This window comes from Rhineura floridana, chromosome 8 (assembly GCF_030035675.1).
Source record: "Rhineura floridana isolate rRhiFlo1 chromosome 8, rRhiFlo1.hap2, whole genome shotgun sequence".
Lineage (NCBI taxonomy): Eukaryota > Metazoa > Chordata > Lepidosauria > Squamata > Rhineuridae > Rhineura > Rhineura floridana.
This window is the reverse complement of record NC_084487.1, coordinates 131,736,471-131,758,539: the sequence shown is the minus strand read 5'-3', so window position 1 is coordinate 131,758,539 and position 22,069 is coordinate 131,736,471.

Here is a 22,069-nt window from a genome sequence, read left to right as displayed (position 1 = left end):
GTTTGTTTCCTGCAACACGGCCATTATCGTTTCTAGTAACTTTAACTACATCTGAATGAAGCGAGATATACATACAAGGGATGAAGAGAACACGATTAGCAATTCAACGTTACAGGAAAGGTTTGTTTGCTGCAACATGACAATCATCGTTTCTAGTAACTTTAACTACATCTGAATGAAGAGACATATACATACAAGGGATGAAGAGAACACGATTAGCAATTCAACATTACAGGAAAGGTTTGTTTTCTGCAACATGACAATCATTGTTTCTAATAACTTTAACTACATCTGAATGAAGAGAGATATACATACAAGGGATGAAGAGAACACGATTAGCAATTCAACGTTACAGGAAAGGTTTGTTTGCTACAACACGGCCATCATCCTTTCTAGTAACTTTAACTACAACTGAATGAAGAGAGATATACATACAAGGGATAAAGAGAACACGATTAGCAATTCATCATTACAGGAAAGGTTTGTTTGCTGCAACATGACAATCATCGTTTCTAGTAACTTTAACTACATCAGAGTGAAGAGAGATATACATACCAGGGATGAAGAGAAGACGATTAGCAATTCAGCGTTACACGAAAGGTTTGTTTGCTGCAACATAACAATCATCGTTTCTAGTCATTTTAACTACATCTGAATGAAGAGAGATATACATACAAGGGATGAAGAGAACACGATTAGCAATTCAACGTTACAGGAAAGGATTCTTTGCTGCAACATGACAATCATCGTTTCTAGAAACTTTAACTATATCTGAATGAAGAGAGATATACATACAAGGGATGAAGAGAACACGATTAGCAAGTCATCGTTACAGGAAAGGTTTGTTTGCTGCAACAGGACAATCATAGTTTCTAGAAACTTTAACTACATCTGAATGAAGAGAGATATACATACAAGGGATGAAGAGAACACGATTAGCAATTCAACGTTACAGGAAAGGTTTGTTTCCTGCAATATGACAATCATCCTTTCTAGTAACTTTAACTACATCTGAATGAAGAGAGATATACATACAAGGGATGAAGAGAACACGATTAGCAATTCAACGTTACAGGAAAGGTTTGTTTGCTGCAACATCACAGTCATCGTTTCTAGTAACTTTAACTACATCTGAATGAAGAGAGATATACATACAAGGGATGAAGAGAACACGATTAGCAATTCAACGTTACAGGAAAGGTTTGTTTGCTGCAACACGGCCATCATCGTTTCTAGTAACTTTAACTACATCTGAATGAAGAGAGATATACATACAAGGGATGAAGACAACACGATTAGCAATTCAACGTTACAGGAAAGGTTTGTTTGCTGCAACATGACAATCATCCTTTCTAGTAACTTTAACTACATCTGAATGAAGAGTGATATACATACAAGGGATGAAGAGAACACGATTAGCAATTCAACGTTACAGGAAAGGTTTGTCTGCTGCAACATGACAATCATCCTTTCTAGTAACTTTAACTACATCTGAATGAAGAGAGATATACATACAAGGGATGAAGAGAACACGATTAGCAATTCAACGTTACAGGAAAGGTTTGTTTGCTGCAACATGAGAATCGTTGTTTCTAATAACTTTAACTACATCTCAATGAAGAGAGATATACATACAAGGGATGAAGAGAACACGATTAGTAATTCAACGTTACAGAAAAGATTTGTTTGCTGCAACATGACAATCATTGTTTCTAGTAACTTTAACTACATCTGAATGAAGCGAGATATACATACCAGGGATGAAGAGAACACGATTAACAATTCAGCGTTATAGGAAAGGTTTGTTTGCTGCAACATGACAATCATCGTTTCTAGTAACTTTAACTACATCTGAATGAAGAGAGATATACATACAAGGGATGAAGAGAACACGATTAGCAATTCAACGTTACAGGAAAGGTTTGTTTGCTGCAACATCACAATCATCGTTTCTAGTAACTTTAACTACATCTGAATGAAGAGAGATATACATACAAGGGATGAAGAGAACACGATTAGCAATTCAACGTTACAGGAAAGGTTTGTTTGCTGCAAAACGGAAATTATCGTTTCTAGAAACTTTAACTACATCTGAATGAAGAGACATATACATACAAGGGATGAAGAGAACACGATTAGCAATTCATCATTATAGGAAAGGTTTGTTTGCTGCAACATGGCAATCATCGTTTCTAGTAACTTTAACAACATCTGAATGAAGAGACATATACATACAAGGGATGAGGAGAACACGATTAGCAATTCATCATTATAAGAAAGGTTTGTTTGCTGCAACATGGCAATCATCGTTTCTAGTAACTTTAACAACATCTGAATGAAGAGAGATATACATACAAGGGATGAAGAGAACACGATTAGTAATTCAACGTTACAGGAAAGATTTGTTTGCTGCAACATGACAATCATTGTTTCTAGTAACTTTAACTACATCTGAATGAAGCGAGATATACATACCAGGGATGAAGAGAACACATTTAGCAATTCAGCGTTATAGGAAAGGTTTGTTTGCTGCAACATCACAATCATTGTTTCTAATAACTTTAACTAAATGTGAATGAAGAGAGATATACATACAAGGGATGAAGAGAACACGATTAGCAATTCAATGTTACAGGAAAGGTTTGTTTCCTGCAATATGACAATCATCCTTTCTAGTAACTTTAACTACATCTGCATTAAGAGAGATATACATACAAGGGATGAAGAGAACACAATTAGCAATTCAACGTTACAGGAAAGGTTTGTTTGCTGCAACACGGCCATCATCCTTTCTAGTAACTTTAACTACATCTGAATGAAGAGAGATATACATACAAGGGATGAAGAGAACACGATTAGCAATTCAACGTTACAGGAAAGGTTTGTCTGCTGCAACATGACAATCATCCTTTCTAGTAACTTTAACTACATCTGAATGAAGAGAGATATACATACAAGGGATGAAGAGAACACGATTAGCAATTCAACGTTACAGGAAAGGTTTGTTTGCTGCAGCATGAGAATCGTTGTTTCTAATAACTTTAACTACATCTGAATGAAGAGAGATATACATACAAGGGATGAAGAGAACACGATTAGTAATTCAACGTTACAGGAAAGATTTGTTTGCTGCAACATGACAATCATTGTTTCTAGTAACTTTAACTACATCTGAATGAAGCGAGATATACATACCAGGGATGAAGAGAACACGATTAGCAATTCAGCGTTATAGGAAAGGTTTGTTTGCTGCAACATGACAATCATCGTTTCTAGTAACTTTAACTACATCTGAATGAAGAGAGATATACATACCAGGGATGAAGAGAACACGATTAGCAATTCAACGTTACAGGAAAGGTTTGTTTGCTGCAAAATGGAAATTATCGTTTCTAGAAACTTTAACTACATCTGAATGAAGAGACATATACATACAAGGGATGAAGAGAACACGATTAGCAATTCATCATTATAGGAAAGGTTTGTTTGCTGCAACATGGCAATCATCGTTTCTAGTAACTTTAACAACATCTGAATGAAGAGAGATATACATACAAGGGATGAAGAGAACACGATTAGTAATTCAACGTTACAGGAAAGATTTGTTTGCTGCAACATGACAATCATTGTTTCTATTAACTTTAACTACATCTGAATGAAGCGAGATATACATACCAGGGATGAAGAGAACACATTTAGCAATTCAGCGTTATAGGAAAGGTTTGTTTGCTGCAACATGACAATCATCGTTTCTAGTAACTTTAACTACATCTGAATGAAGAGAGATATACATACAAGGGATGAAAAGAACACGATTAGCAATTCAACGTTACAGGAAAGGTTTGTTTGCTGCAACATGACAATCATCGTTTCTAGTAACTTTAACTACATCTGAATGAAGAGACATATACATACAAGGGATGAAGAGAACACGATTAGCAATTCAACATTACAGGAAAGGTTTGTTTTCTGCAACATGACAATCATTGTTTCTAATAACTTTAACTACATCTGAATGAAGAGAGATATACATACAAGGGATGAAGAGAACACGATTAGCAATTCAACGTTACAGGAAAGGTTTGTTTGCTACAACACGGCCATCATCCTTTCTAGTAACTTTAACTACATCTGAATGAAGAGAGATATACATACAAGGGATGAAGAGAACACGATTAGTAATTCAACGTTACAGGAAAGATTTGTTTGCTGCAACATGACAATCATTGTTTCTAGTAACTTTAACTACATCTGAATGAAGCGAGATATACATACCAGGGATGAAGAGAACACGATTAGCAATTCAGCGTTATAGGAAAGGTTTGTTTGCTGAAACATGACAATCATCGTTTCTAGTAACTTTAACTACATCTGAATGAAGAGAGATATACATACAAGGGATGAAGAGAACACGATTAGCAATTCAACGTTACAGGAAAGGTTTGTTTGCTGCAAAATGGAAATTATCGTTTCTAGAAACTTTAACTACATCTGAATGAAGAGACATATACATACAAGGGATGAAGAGAACACGATTAGCAATTCATCATTATAGGAAAGGTTTGTTTGCTGCAACATGGCAATCATCGTTTCTAGTAACTTTAACAACATCTGAATGAAGAGAGATATACATACAAGGGATGAAGAGAACACGATTAGTAATTCAACGTTACAGGAAAGATTTGTTTGCTGCAACATGACAATCATTGTTTCTATTAACTTTAACTACATCTGAATGAAGCGAGATATACATACCAGGGATGAAGAGAACACATTTAGCAATTCAGCGTTATAGGAAAGGTTTGTTTGCTGCAACATGACAATCATCGTTTCTAGTAACTTTAACTACATCTGAATGAAGAGAGATATACATACAAGGGATGAAGAGAACACGATTAGCAATTCAACGTTACAGGAAAGGTTTGTTTGCTGCAACATGACAATCATCGTTTCTAGTAACTTTAACTACATCTGAATGAAGAGACATATACATACAAGGGATGAAGAGAACACGATTAGCAATTCAACATTACAGGAAAGGTTTGTTTTCTGCAACATGACAATCATTGTTTCTAATAACTTTAACTACATCTGAATGAAGAGAGATATACATACAAGGGATGAAGAGAACACGATTAGCAATTCAACGTTACAGGAAAGGTTTGTTTGCTACAACACGGCCATCATCCTTTCTAGTAACTTTAACTACAACTGAATGAAGAGAGATATACATACAAGGGATGAAGAGAACACGATTAGCAATTCATCATTACAGGAAAGGTTTGTTTGCTGCAACATGACAATCATCGTTTCTAGTAACTTTAACTACATCAGAGTGAAGAGAGATATATATACCAGGGATGAAGAGAAGACGATTAGCAATTCAGCGTTACACGAAAGGTTTGTTTGCTGCAACATAACAATCATCGTTTCTAGTCATTTTAACTACATCTGAATGAAGAGAGATATACATACAAGGGATGAAGAGAACACGATTAGCAATTCAACGTTACAGGAAAGGATTCTTTGCTGCAACATGACAATCATCGTTTCTAGAAACTTTAACTACATCTGAATGAAGAGAGATATACATACAAGGGATGAAGAGAACACGATTAGCAAGTCATCGTTACAGGAAAGGTTTGTTTGCTGCAACAGGACAATCATAGTTTCTAGAAACTTTAACTACATCTGAATGAAGAGAGATATACATACAAGGGATGAAGAGAACACGATTAGCAATTCAACGTTACAGGAAAGATTTGTTTGCTGCAACACGGCCATCATCCTTTCTAGTAACTTTAACTACATCTGAATGAAGAGAGATATACATACAAGGGATGAAGACAACACGATTAGCAATTCAACGTTACAGGAAAGGTTTGTTTGCTGCAACATGACAATCATCCTTTCTAGTAACTTTAACTACATCTGAATGAAGAGTGATATACATACAAGGGATGAAGAGAACACGATTAGCAATTCAACGTTACAGGAAAGGTTTGTCTGCTGCAACATGACAATCATCCTTTCTAGTAACTTTAACTACATCTGAATGAAGAGAGATATACATACAAGGGATGAAGAGAACACGATTAGCAATTCAACGTTACAGGAAAGGTTTGTTTGCTGCAACATGAGAATCGTTGTTTCTAATAACTTTAACTACATCTCAATGAAGAGAGATATACATACAAGGGATGAAGAGAACACGATTAGTAATTCAACGTTACAGAAAAGATTTGTTTGCTGCAACATGACAATCATCGTTTCTAGTAACTTTAACTACATCTGAATGAAGCGAGATATACATACCAGGGATGAAGAGAACACGATTAGCAATTCAACGTTACAGGAAAGGTTTGTTTGCTGCAAAACGGAAATTATCGTTTCTAGAAACTTTAACTACATCTGAATGAAGAGACATATACATACAAGGGATGAAGAGAACACGATTAGCAATTCATCATTATAGCAAAGGTTTGTTTGCTGCAACATGGCAATCATCGTTTCTAGTAACTTTAACAACATCTGAATGAAGAGACATATACATACAAGGGATGAGGAGAACACGATTAGCAATTCATCATTATAAGAAAGGTTTGTTTGCTGCAACATGGCAATCATCGTTTCTAGTAACTTTAACAACATCTGAATGAAGAGAGATATACATACAAGGGATGAAGAGAACACGATTAGTAATTCAACGTTACAGGAAAGATTTGTTTGCTGCAACATGACAATCATTGTTTCTAGTAACTTTAACTACATCTGAATGAAGCGAGATATACATACCAGGGATGAAGAGAACACATTTAGCAATTCAGCGTTATAGGAAAGGTTTGTTTGCTGCAACATGACAATCATCGTTTCTAGTAACTTTAACTACATCTGAATGAAGAGAGATATACATACAAGGGATGAAGAGAACACGATTAGCAATTCAACGTTACAGGAAAGGTTTGTCTGCTGCAACATGACAATCATCCTTTCTAGTAACTTTAACTACATCTGAATGAAGAGAGATATACATACAAGGGATGAAGAGAACACGATTAGCAATTCAACGTTACAGGAAAGGTTTGTTTGCTGCAACATGAGAATCGTTGTTTCTAATAACTTTAACTACATCTCAATGAAGAGAGATATACATACAAGGGATGAAGAGAACACGATTAGTAATTCAACGTTACAGAAAAGATTTGTTTGCTGCAACATGACAATCATTGTTTCTAGTAACTTTAACTACATCTGAATGAAGCGAGATATACATACCAGGGATGAAGAGAACACGATTAACAATTCAGCGTTATAGGAAAGGTTTGTTTGTTGCAACATGACAATCATCGTTTCTAGTAACTTTAACTACATCTGAATGAAGCGAGATATACATACCAGGGATGAAGAGAACACGATTAGCAATTCAACGTTACAGGAAAGGTTTGTTTGCTGCAAAACGGAAATTATCGTTTCTAGAAACTTTAACTACATCTGAATGAAGAGACATATACATACAAGGGATGAAGAGAACACGATTAGCAATTCATCATTATAGCAAAGGTTTGTTTGCTGCAACATGGCAATCATCGTTTCTAGTAACTTTAACAACATCTGAATGAAGAGACATATACATACAAGGGATGAGGAGAACACGATTAGCAATTCATCATTATAAGAAAGGTTTGTTTGCTGCAACATGGCAATCATCGTTTCTAGTAACTTTAACAACATCTGAATGAAGAGAGATATACATACAAGGGATGAAGAGAACACGATTAGTAATTCAACGTTACAGGAAAGATTTGTTTGCTGCAACATGACAATCATTGTTTCTAGTAACTTTAACTACATCTGAATGAAGCGAGATATACATACCAGGGATGAAGAGAACACATTTAGCAATTCAGCGTTATAGGAAAGGTTTGTTTGCTGCAACATGACAATCATCGTTTCTAGTAACTTTAACTACATCTGAATGAAGCGAGATATACATACCAGGGATGAAGAGAACACGATTAGCAATTCAACGTTACAGGAAAGGTTTGTTTGCTGCAAAATGACAATCATCGTTTCTAGTAACTTTAACTACATCTGAATGAAGAGAGATATATATACAAGGGATGAAGAGAACACGATTAGCAATTCAACGTTACAGGAAAGGTTTGTTTCCTGCAACACGGCCATTATCGTTTCTAGTAACTTTAACTACATCTGAATGAAGCGAGATATACATACAAGGGATGAAGAGAACACGATTAGCAATTCAACGTTACAGGAAAGGTTTGTTTGCTGCAACATGACAATCATCGTTTCTAGTAACTTTAACTACATCTGAATGAAGAGACATATACATACAAGGGATGAAGAGAACACGATTAGCAATTCAACATTACAGGAAAGGTTTGTTTTCTGCAACATGACAATCATTGTTTCTAATAACTTTAACTACATCTGAATGAAGAGAGATATACATACAAGGGATGAAGAGAACACGATTAGCAATTCAACGTTACAGGAAAGGTTTGTTTGCTACAACACGGCCATCATCCTTTCTAGTAACTTTAACTACAACTGAATGAAGAGAGATATACATACAAGGGATGAAGAGAACACGATTAGCAATTCATCATTACAGGAAAGGTTTGTTTGCTGCAACATGACAATCATCGTTTCTAGTAACTTTAACTACATCAGAGTGAAGAGAGATATACATACAAGGGATGAAGAGAACACGATTAGCAATTCAACGTTACAGGAAAGGTTTGTTTGCTGCAACATGACAATCATCGTTTCTAGTAACTTTAACTACATCTGAATGAAGAGACATATACATACAAGGGATGAAGAGAACACGATTAGCAATTCAACATTACAGGAAAGGTTTGTTTTCTGCAACATCACAATCATTGTTTCTAATAACTTTAACTAAATCTGAATGAAGAGAGATATACATACAAGGGATGAAGAGAACACGATTAGCAATTCAACGTTACAGGAAAGATTTGTTTGCTGCAACATGACAATCATTGTTTCTAGTAACTTTAACTACATCTGAATGAAGCGAGATATTCATACCAGGGATGAAGAGAACACGTTTAGCAATTCAGCGTTATAGGAAAGGTTTGTTTGCTGCAACATCACAATCATTGTTTCTAATAACTTTAACTAAATCTGAATGAAGAGAGATATACATACAAGGGATGAAGAGAACACGATTAGCAATTCAATGTTACAGGAAAGGTTTGTTTCCTGCAATATGACAATCATCCTTTCTAGTAACTTTAACTACATCTGCATTAAGAGAGATATACATACAAGGGATGAAGAGAACACAATTAGCAATTCAACGTTACAGGAAAGGTTTGTTTGCTGCAACACGGCCATCATCCTTTCTAGTAACTTTAACTACATCTGAATGAAGAGAGATATACATACAAGGGATGAAGAGAACACGATTAGCAATTCAACGTTACAGGAAAGGTTTGTCTGCTGCAACATGACAATCATCCTTTCTAGTAACTTTAACTACATCTGAATGAAGAGAGATATACATACAAGGGATGAAGAGAACACGATTAGCAATTCAACGTTACAGGAAAGGTTTGTTTGCTGCAGCATGAGAATCGTTGTTTCTAATAACTTTAACTACATCTGAATGAAGCGAGATATACATACCAGGGATGAAGAGAACACGATTAGCAATTCAACGTTACAGGAAAGGTTTGTTTGCTGCAAAACGGAAATTATCGTTTCTAGAAACTTTAACTACATCTGAATGAAGAGACATATACATACAAGGGATGAAGAGAACACGATTAGCAATTCATCATTATAGCAAAGGTTTGTTTGCTGCAACATGGCAATCATCGTTTCTAGTAACTTTAACAACATCTGAATGAAGAGACATATACATACAAGGGATGAGGAGAACACGATTAGCAATTCATCATTATAAGAAAGGTTTGTTTGCTGCAACATGGCAATCATCGTTTCTAGTAACTTTAACAACATCTGAATGAAGAGAGATATACATACAAGGGATGAAGAGAACACGATTAGTAATTCAACGTTACAGGAAAGATTTGTTTGCTGCAACATGACAATCATTGTTTCTAGTAACTTTAACTACATCTGAATGAAGCGAGATATACATACCAGGGATGAAGAGAACACATTTAGCAATTCAGCGTTATAGGAAAGGTTTGTTTGCTGCAACATGACAATCATCGTTTCTAGTAACTTTAACTACATCTGAATGAAGCGAGATATACATACCAGGGATGAAGAGAACACGATTAGCAATTCAACGTTACAGGAAAGGTTTGTTTGCTGCAAAATGACAATCATCGTTTCTAGTAACTTTAACTACATCTGAATGAAGAGAGATATATATACAAGGGATGAAGAGAACACGATTAGCAATTCAACGTTACAGGAAAGGTTTGTTTCCTGCAACACGGCCATTATCGTTTCTAGTAACTTTAACTACATCTGAATGAAGCGAGATATACATACAAGGGATGAAGAGAACACGATTAGCAATTCAACGTTACAGGAAAGGTTTGTTTGCTGCAACATGACAATCATCGTTTCTAGTAACTTTAACTACATCTGAATGAAGAGACATATACATACAAGGGATGAAGAGAACACGATTAGCAATTCAACATTACAGGAAAGGTTTGTTTTCTGCAACATGACAATCATTGTTTCTAATAACTTTAACTACATCTGAATGAAGAGAGATATACATACAAGGGATGAAGAGAACACGATTAGCAATTCAACGTTACAGGAAAGGTTTGTTTGCTACAACACGGCCATCATCCTTTCTAGTAACTTTAACTACAACTGAATGAAGAGAGATATACATACAAGGGATGAAGAGAACACGATTAGCAATTCATCATTACAGGAAAGGTTTGTTTGCTGCAACATGACAATCATCGTTTCTAGTAACTTTAACTACATCAGAGTGAAGAGAGATATACATACAAGGGATGAAGAGAACACGATTAGCAATTCAACGTTACAGGAAAGGTTTGTTTGCTGCAACATGACAATCATCGTTTCTAGTAACTTTAACTACATCTGAATGAAGAGACATATACATACAAGGGATGAAGAGAACACGATTAGCAATTCAACATTACAGGAAAGGTTTGTTTTCTGCAACATCACAATCATTGTTTCTAATAACTTTAACTAAATCTGAATGAAGAGAGATATACATACAAGGGATGAAGAGAACACGATTAGCAATTCAACGTTACAGGAAAGATTTGTTTGCTGCAACATGACAATCATTGTTTCTAGTAACTTTAACTACATCTGAATGAAGCGAGATATTCATACCAGGGATGAAGAGAACACGTTTAGCAATTCAGCGTTATAGGAAAGGTTTGTTTGCTGCAACATCACAATCATTGTTTCTAATAACTTTAACTAAATCTGAATGAAGAGAGATATACATACAAGGGATGAAGAGAACACGATTAGCAATTCAATGTTACAGGAAAGGTTTGTTTCCTGCAATATGACAATCATCCTTTCTAGTAACTTTAACTACATCTGCATTAAGAGAGATATACATACAAGGGATGAAGAGAACACAATTAGCAATTCAACGTTACAGGAAAGGTTTGTTTGCTGCAACACGGCCATCATCCTTTCTAGTAACTTTAACTACATCTGAATGAAGAGAGATATACATACAAGGGATGAAGAGAACACGATTAGCAATTCAACGTTACAGGAAAGGTTTGTCTGCTGCAACATGACAATCATCCTTTCTAGTAACTTTAACTACATCTGAATGAAGAGAGATATACATACAAGGGATGAAGAGAACACGATTAGCAATTCAACGTTACAGGAAAGGTTTGTTTGCTGCAGCATGAGAATCGTTGTTTCTAATAACTTTAACTACATCTGAATGAAGAGAGATATACATACAAGGGATGAAGAGAACACGATTAGTAATTCAACGTTACAGGAAAGATTTGTTTGCTGCAACATGACAATCATTGTTTCTAGTAACTTTAACTACATCTGAATGAAGCGAGATATACATACCAGGGATGAAGAGAACACGATTAGCAATTCAGCGTTATAGGAAAGGTTTGTTTGCTGCCACATGACAATCATCGTTTCTAGTAACTTTAACTACATCTGAATGAAGAGAGATATACATACCAGGGATGAAGAGAACACGATTAGCAATTCAACGTTACAGGAAAGGTTTGTTTGCTGCAAAATGGAAATTATCGTTTCTAGAAACTTTAACTACATCTGAATGAAGAGACATATACATACAAGGGATGAAGAGAACACGATTAGCAATTCATCATTATAGGAAAGGTTTGTTTGCTGCAACATGGCAATCTTCGTTTCTAGTAACTTTAACAACATCTGAATGAAGAGAGATATACATACAAGGGATGAAGAGAACACGATTAGTAATTCAACGTTACAGGAAAGATTTGTTTGCTGCAACATGACAATCATTGTTTCTAGTAACTTTAACTACATCTGAATGAAGCGAGATATACATACCAGGGAAGAAGAGAACACATTTAGCAATTCAGCGTTATAGGAAAGGTTTGTTTGCTGCAACATGACAATCATCGTTTCTAGTAACTTTAACTACATCTGAATGAAGAGAGATATACATACAAGGGATGAAGAGAACACGATTAGCAATTCAACGTTACAGGAAAGGTTTGTTTGCTGCAAAATGACAATCATCGTTTCTAGTAACTTTAACTACATCTGAATGAAGAGAGATATACATACTAGGGATGAAGAGAACACGATTAGCAATTCAACGTTACAGGAAAGGTTTGTTTCCTGCAACACGGCCATTATCGTTTCTAGTAACTTTAACTACATCTGAATGAAGCGAGATATACATACAAGGGATGAAGAGAACACGATTAGCAATTCAACATTACAGGAAAGGTTTGTTTTCTGCAACATGACAATCATTGTTTCTAATAACTTTAACTACATCTGAATGAAGAGAGATATACATACAAGGGATGAAGAGAACACGATTAGCAATTCAACGTTACAGGAAAGGTTTGTTTGCTACAACACGGCCATCATCCTTTCTAGTAACTTTAACTACAACTGAATGAAGAGAGATATACATACAAGGGATAAAGAGAACACGATTAGCAATTCATCATTACAGGAAAGGTTTGTTTGCTGCAACATGACAATCATCGTTTCTAGTAACTTTAACTACATCAGAGTGAAGAGAGATATACATACCAGGGATGAAGAGAAGACGATTAGCAATTCAGCGTTACACGAAAGGTTTGTTTGCTGCAACATAACAATCATCGTTTCTAGTCATTTTAACTACATCTGAATGAAGAGAGATATACATACAAGGGATGAAGAGAACACGATTAGCAATTCAACGTTACAGGAAAGGATTCTTTGCTGCAACATGACAATCATCGTTTCTAGAAACTTTAACTATATCTGAATGAAGAGAGATATACATACAAGGGATGAAGAGAACACGATTAGCAAGTCATCGTTACAGGAAAGGTTTGTTTGCTGCAACAGGACAATCATAGTTTCTAGAAACTTTAACTACATCTGAATGAAGAGAGATATACATACAAGGGATGAAGAGAACACGATTAGCAATTCAACGTTACAGGAAAGGTTTGTTTCCTGCAATATGACAATCATCCTTTCTAGTAACTTTAACTACATCTGAATGAAGAGAGATATACATACAAGGGATGAAGAGAACACGATTAGCAATTCAACGTTACAGGAAAGGTTTGTTTGCTGCAACATCACAGTCATCGTTTCTAGTAACTTTAACTACATCTGAATGAAGAGAGATATACATACAAGGGATGAAGAGAACACGATTAGCAATTCAACGTTACAGGAAAGGTTTGTTTGCTGCAACACGGCCATCATCGTTTCTAGTAACTTTAACTACATCTGAATGAAGAGAGATATACATACAAGGGATGAAGACAACACGATTAGCAATTCAACGTTACAGGAAAGGTTTGTTTGCTGCAACATGACAATCATCCTTTCTAGTAACTTTAACTACATCTGAATGAAGAGTGATATACATACAAGGGATGAAGAGAACACGATTAGCAATTCAACGTTACAGGAAAGGTTTGTCTGCTGCAACATGACAATCATCCTTTCTAGTAACTTTAACTACATCTGAATGAAGAGAGATATACATACAAGGGATGAAGAGAACACGATTAGCAATTCAACGTTACAGGAAAGGTTTGTTTGCTGCAACATGAGAATCGTTGTTTCTAATAACTTTAACTACATCTCAATGAAGAGAGATATACATACAAGGGATGAAGAGAACACGATTAGTAATTCAACGTTACAGAAAAGATTTGTTTGCTGCAACATGACAATCATTGTTTCTAGTAACTTTAACTACATCTGAATGAAGCGAGATATACATACCAGGGATGAAGAGAACACGATTAACAATTCAGCGTTATAGGAAAGGTTTGTTTGCTGCAACATGACAATCATCGTTTCTAGTAACTTTAACTACATCTGAATGAAGAGAGATATACATACAAGGGATGAAGAGAACACGATTAGCAATTCAACGTTACAGGAAAGGTTTGTTTGCTGCAACATCACAATCATCGTTTCTAGTAACTTTAACTACATCTGAATGAAGAGAGATATACATACAAGGGATGAAGAGAACACGATTAGCAATTCAACGTTACAGGAAAGGTTTGTTTGCTGCAAAACGGAAATTATCGTTTCTAGAAACTTTAACTACATCTGAATGAAGAGACATATACATACAAGGGATGAAGAGAACACGATTAGCAATTCATCATTATAGGAAAGGTTTGTTTGCTGCAACATGGCAATCATCGTTTCTAGTAACTTTAACAACATCTGAATGAAGAGACATATACATACAAGGGATGAGGAGAACACGATTAGCAATTCATCATTATAAGAAAGGTTTGTTTGCTGCAACATGGCAATCATCGTTTCTAGTAACTTTAACAACATCTGAATGAAGAGAGATATACATACAAGGGATGAAGAGAACACGATTAGTAATTCAACGTTACAGGAAAGATTTGTTTGCTGCAACATGACAATCATTGTTTCTAGTAACTTTAACTACATCTGAATGAAGCGAGATATACATACCAGGGATGAAGAGAACACATTTAGCAATTCAGCGTTATAGGAAAGGTTTGTTTGCTGCAACATCACAATCATTGTTTCTAATAACTTTAACTAAATGTGAATGAAGAGAGATATACATACAAGGGATGAAGAGAACACGATTAGCAATTCAATGTTACAGGAAAGGTTTGTTTCCTGCAATATGACAATCATCCTTTCTAGTAACTTTAACTACATCTGCATTAAGAGAGATATACATACAAGGGATGAAGAGAACACAATTAGCAATTCAACGTTACAGGAAAGGTTTGTTTGCTGCAACACGGCCATCATCCTTTCTAGTAACTTTAACTACATCTGAATGAAGAGAGATATACATAGAAGGGATGAAGAGAACACGATTAGCAATTCAACGTTACAGGAAAGGTTTGTCTGCTGCAACATGACAATCATCCTTTCTAGTAACTTTAACTACATCTGAATGAAGAGAGATATACATACAAGGGATGAAGAGAACACGATTAGCAATTCAACGTTACAGGAAAGGTTTGTTTGCTGCAGCATGAGAATCGTTGTTTCTAATAACTTTAACTACATCTGAATGAAGAGAGATATACATACAAGGGATGAAGAGAACACGATTAGTAATTCAACGTTACAGGAAAGATTTGTTTGCTGCAACATGACAATCATTGTTTCTAGTAACTTTAACTACATCTGAATGAAGCGAGATATACATACCAGGGATGAAGAGAACACGATTAGCAATTCAGCGTTATAGGAAAGGTTTGTTTGCTGCAACATGACAATCATCGTTTCTAGTAACTTTAACTACATCTGAATGAAGAGAGATATACATACCAGGGATGAAGAGAACACGATTAGCAATTCAACGTTACAGGAAAGGTTTGTTTGCTGCAAAATGGAAATTATCGTTTCTAGAAACTTTAACTACATCTGAATGAAGAGACATATACATACAAGGGATGAAGAGAACACGATTAGCAATTCATCATTATAGGAAAGGTTTGTTTGCTGCAACATGGCAATCATCGTTTCTAGTAACTTTAACAACATCTGAATGAAGAGAGATATACATACAAGGGATGAAGAGAACACGATTAGTAATTCAACGTTACAGGAAAGATTTGTTTGCTGCAACACGGCCATCATCCTTTCTAGTAACTTTAACTACATCTGAATGAAGAGAGATATACATACAAGGGATGAAGAGAACACGATTAGCAATTCAACGTTACAGGAAAGGTTTGTCTGCTGCAACATGACAATCATCCTTTCTAGTAACTTTAACTACATCTGAATGAAGAGAGATATACATACAAGGGATGAAGAGAACACGATTAGCAATTCAACGTTACAGGAAAGGTTTGTTTGCTGCAACATGAGAATCGTTGTTTCTAATAACTTTAACTACATCTGAATGAAGAGAGATATACATACAAGGGATGAAGAGAACACGATTAGTAATTCAACGTTACAGGAAAGATTTGTTTGCTGCAACATGACAATCATTGTTTCTAGTAACTTTAACTACATCTGAATGAAGCGAGATATACATACCAGGGATGAAGAGAACACGATTAGCAATTCAGCGTTATAGGAAAGGTTTGTTTGCTGAAACATGACAATCATCGTTTCTAGTAACTTTAACTACATCTGAATGAAGAGAGATATACATACAAGGGATGAAGAGAACACGATTAGCAATTCAACGTTACAGGAAAGGTTTGTTTGCTGCAAAATGGAAATTATCGTTTCTAGAAACTTTAACTACATCTGAATGAAGAGACATATACATACAAGGGATGAAGAGAACACGATTAGCAATTCATCATTATAGGAAAGGTTTGTTTGCTGCAACATGGCAATCATCGTTTCTAGTAACTTTAACAACATCTGAATGAAGAGAGATATACATACAAGGGATGAAGAGAACACGATTAGTAATTCAACGTTACAGGAAAGATTTGTTTGCTGCAACATGACAATCATTGTTTCTATTAACTTTAACTACATCTGAATGAAGCGAGATATACATACCAGGGATGAAGAGAACACATTTAGCAATTCAGCGTTATAGGAAAGGTTTGTTTGCTGCAACATGACAATCATCGTTTCTAGTAACTTTAACTACATCTGAATGAAGAGAGATATACATACAAGGGATGAAGAGAACACGATTAGCAATTCAACGTTACAGGAAAGGTTTGTTTGCTGCAACATGACAATCATCGTTTCTAGTAACTTTAACTACATCTGAATGAAGAGACATATACATACAAGGGATGAAGAGAACACGATTAGCAATTCAACATTACAGGAAAGGTTTGTTTTCTGCAACATGACAATCATTGTTTCTAATAACTTTAACTACATCTGAATGAAGAGAGATATACATACAAGGGATGAAGAGAACACGATTAGCAATTCAACGTTACAGGAAAGGTTTGTTTGCTACAACACGGCCATCATCCTTTCTAGTAACTTTAACTACATCTGAATGAAGAGAGATATACATACAAGGGATGAAGAGAACACGATTAGTAATTCAACGTTACAGGAAAGATTTGTTTGCTGCAACATGACAATCATTGTTTCTAGTAACTTTAACTACATCTGAATGAAGCGAGATATACATACCAGGGATGAAGAGAACACGATTAGCAATTCAGCGTTATACGAAAGGTTTGTTTGCTGAAACATGACAATCATCGTTTCTAGTAACTTTAACTACATCTGAATGAAGAGAGATATACATACAAGGGATGAAGAGAACACGATTAGCAATTCAACGTTACAGGAAAGGTTTGTTTGCTGCAAAATGGAAATTATCGTTTCTAGAAACTTTAACTACATCTGAATGAAGAGACATATACATACAAGGGATGAAGAGAACACGATTAGCAATTCCTCATTATAGGAAAGGTTTGTTTGCTGCAACATGGCAATCATCGTTTCTAGTAACTTTAACAACATCTGAATGAAGAGAGATATACATACAAGGGATGAAGAGAACACGATTAGTAATTCAACGTTACAGGAAAGATTTGTTTGCTGCAACATGACAATCATTGTTTCTATTAACTTTAACTACATCTGAATGAAGCGAGATATACATACCAGGGATGAAGAGAACACATTTAGCAATTCAGCGTTATAGGAAAGGTTTGTTTGCTGCAACATGACAATCATCGTTTCTAGTAACTTTAACTACATCTGAATGAAGAGAGATATACATACAAGGGATGAAGAGAACACGATTAGCAATTCAACGTTACAGGAAAGGTTTGTTTGCTGCAACATGACAATCATCGTTTCTAGTAACTTTAACTACATCTGAATGAAGAGACATATACATACAAGGGATGAAGAGAACACGATTAGCAATTCAACATTACAGGAAAGGTTTGTTTTCTGCAACATGACAATCATTGTTTCTAATAACTTTAACTACATCTGAATGAAGAGAGATATACATACAAGGGATGAAGAGAACACGATTAGCAATTCAACGTTACAGGAAAGGTTTGTTTGCTACAACACGGCCATCATCCTTTCTAGTAACTTTAACTACAACTGAATGAAGAGAGATATACATACAAGGGATGAAGAGAACACGATTAGCAATTCATCATTACAGGAAAGGTTTGTTTGCTGCAACATGACAATCATCGTTTCTAGTAACTTTAACTACATCAGAGTGAAGAGAGATATACATACCAGGGATGAAGAGAAGACGATTAGCAATTCAGCGTTACACGAAAGGTTTGTTTGCTGCAACATAACAATCATCGTTTCTAGTCATTTTAACTACATCTGAATGAAGAGAGATATACATACAAGGGATGAAGAGAACACGATTAGCAATTCAACGTTACAGGAAAGGATTCTTTGCTGCAACATGACAATCATCGTTTCTAGAAACTTTAACTACATCTGAATGAAGAGAGATATACATACAAGGGATGAAGAGAACACGATTAGCAAGTCATCGTTACAGGAAAGGTTTGTTTGCTGCAACAGGACAATCATAGTTTCTAGAAACTTTAACTACATCTGAATGAAGAGAGATATACATACAAGGGATGAAGAGAACACGATTAGCAATTCAACGTTACAGGAAAGATTTGTTTGCTGCAACACGGCCATCATCCTTTCTAGTAACTTTAACTACATCTGAATGAAGAGAGATATACATACAAGGGATGAAGAGAACACGATTAGCAATTCAACGTTACAGGAAAGGTTTGTTTGCTGCAACATGACAATCATCCTTTCTAGTAACTTTAACTACATCTGAATGAAGAGTGATATACATACAAGGGATGAAGAGAACACGATTAGCAATTCAACGTTACAGGAAAGGTTTGTCTGCTGCAACATGACAATCATCCTTTCTAGTAACTTTAACTACATCTGAATGAAGAGAGAGATACATACAAGGGATGAAGAGAACACGATTAGCAATTCAACGTTACAGGAAAGGTTTGTTTGCTGCAACATGAGAATCGTTGTTTCTAATAACTTTAACTACATCTCAATGAAGAGAGATATACATACAAGGGATGAAGAGAACACGATTAGTAATTCAACGTTACAGAAAAGATTTGTTTGCTGCAACATGACAATCATTGTTTCTAGTAACTTTAACTACATCTGAATGAAGCGAGATATACATACCAGGGATGAAGAGAACACGATTAACAATTCAGCGTTATAGGAAAGGTTTGTTTGTTGCAACATGACAATCATCGTTTCTAGTAACTTTAACTACATCTGAATGAAGCGAGATATACATACCAGGGATGAAGAGAACACGATTAGCAATTCAACGTTACAGGAAAGGTTTGTTTGCTGCAAAACGGAAATTATCGTTTCTAGAAACTTTAACTACATCTGAATGAAGAGACATATACATACAAGGGATGAAGAGAACACGATTAGCAATTCATCATTATAGCAAAGGTTTGTTTGCTGCAACATGGCAATCATCGTTTCTAGTAACTTTAACAACATCTGAATGAAGAGACATATACATACAAGGGATGAGGAGAACACGATTAGCAATTCATCATTATAAGAAAGGTTTGTTTGCTGCAACATGGCAATCATCGTTTCTAGTAACTTTAACAACATCTGAATGAAGAGAGATATACATACAAGGGATGAAGAGAACACGATTAGTAATTCAACGTTACAGGAAAGATTTGTTTGCTGCAACATGACAATCATTGTTTCTAGTAACTTTAACTACATCTGAATGAAGCGAGATATACATACCAGGGATGAAGAGAACACATTTAGCAATTCAGCGTTATAGGAAAGGTTTGTTTGCTGCAACATGACAATCATCGTTTCTAGTAACTTTAACTACATCTGAATGAAGAGAGATATACATACAAGGGATGAAGAGAACACGATTAGCAATTCAACGTTACAGGAAAGGTTTGTTTGCTGCAAAATGACAATCATCGTTTCTAGTAACTTTAACTACATCTGAATGAAGAGTGATATACATACAAGGGATGAAGAGAACACGATTAGCAATTCAACGTTACAGGAAAGGTTTGTTTCCTGCAACACGGCCATTATCGTTTCTAGTAACTTTAACTACATCTGAATGAAGCGAGATATACATACAAGGGATGAAGAGAACACGATTAGCAATTCAACGTTACAGGAAAGGTTTGTTTGCTGCAACATGACAATCATCGTTTCTAGTAACTTTAACTACATCTGAATGAAGAGACATATACATACAAGGGATGAAGAGAACACGATTAGCAATTCAACATTACAGGAAAGTTTGTTTTCTGCAACATGACAATCATTGTTTCTAATAACTTTAACTACATCTGAATGAAGAGAGATATACATACAAGGGATGAAGAGAACACGATTAGCAATTCAACGTTACAGGAAAGGTTTGTTTGCTACAACACGGCCATCATCCTTTCTAGTAACTTTAACTACAACTGAATGAAGAGAGATATACATACAAGGGATGAAGAGAACACGATTAGCAATTCATCATTACAGGAAAGGTTTGTTTGCTGCAACATGACAATCATCGTTTCTAGTAACTTTAACTACATCTGAATGAAGAGAGATATACATACAAGGGATGAAGAGAACACGATTAGCAATTCAACGTTACAGAAAAGGATTCTTTGCTGCAACATGACAATCATCGTTTCTAGAAACTTTAACTACATCTGAATGAAGAGAGATATACATACAAGGGATGAAGAGAACACGATTAGCAAGTCATCGTTACAGGAAAGGTTTGTTTGCTGCAACAGGACAATCATAGTTTCTAGAAACTTTAACTACATCTGAATGAAGAGAGATATACATACAAGGGATGAAGAGAACACGATTAGCAATTCAACGTTACAGGAAAGGTTTGTTTCCTGCAATATGACAATCATCCTTTCTAGTAACTTTAATTACATCTGAATGAAGAGAGATATACATACAAGGGATGAAGAGAACACGATTAGCAATTCAACGTTACAGGAAAGGTTTGTTTGCTGCAACATCACAGTCATCGTTTCTAGTAACTTTAACTACATCTGAATGAAGAGAGATATACATACAAGGGATGAAGAGAACACGATTAGCAATTCAACGTTACAGGAAAGGTTTGTTTTCTGCAACACGGCCATCATCGTTTCTAGTAACTTTAACTACATCTGAATGAAGAGAGATATACATACAAGGGATGAAGACAACACGATTAGCAATTCAACGTTACAGGAAAGGTTTGTTTGCTGCAACATGACAATCATCCTTTCTAGTAACTTTAACTACATCTGAATGAAGAGTGATATACATACAAGGGATGAAGAGAACACGATTAGCAATTCAACGT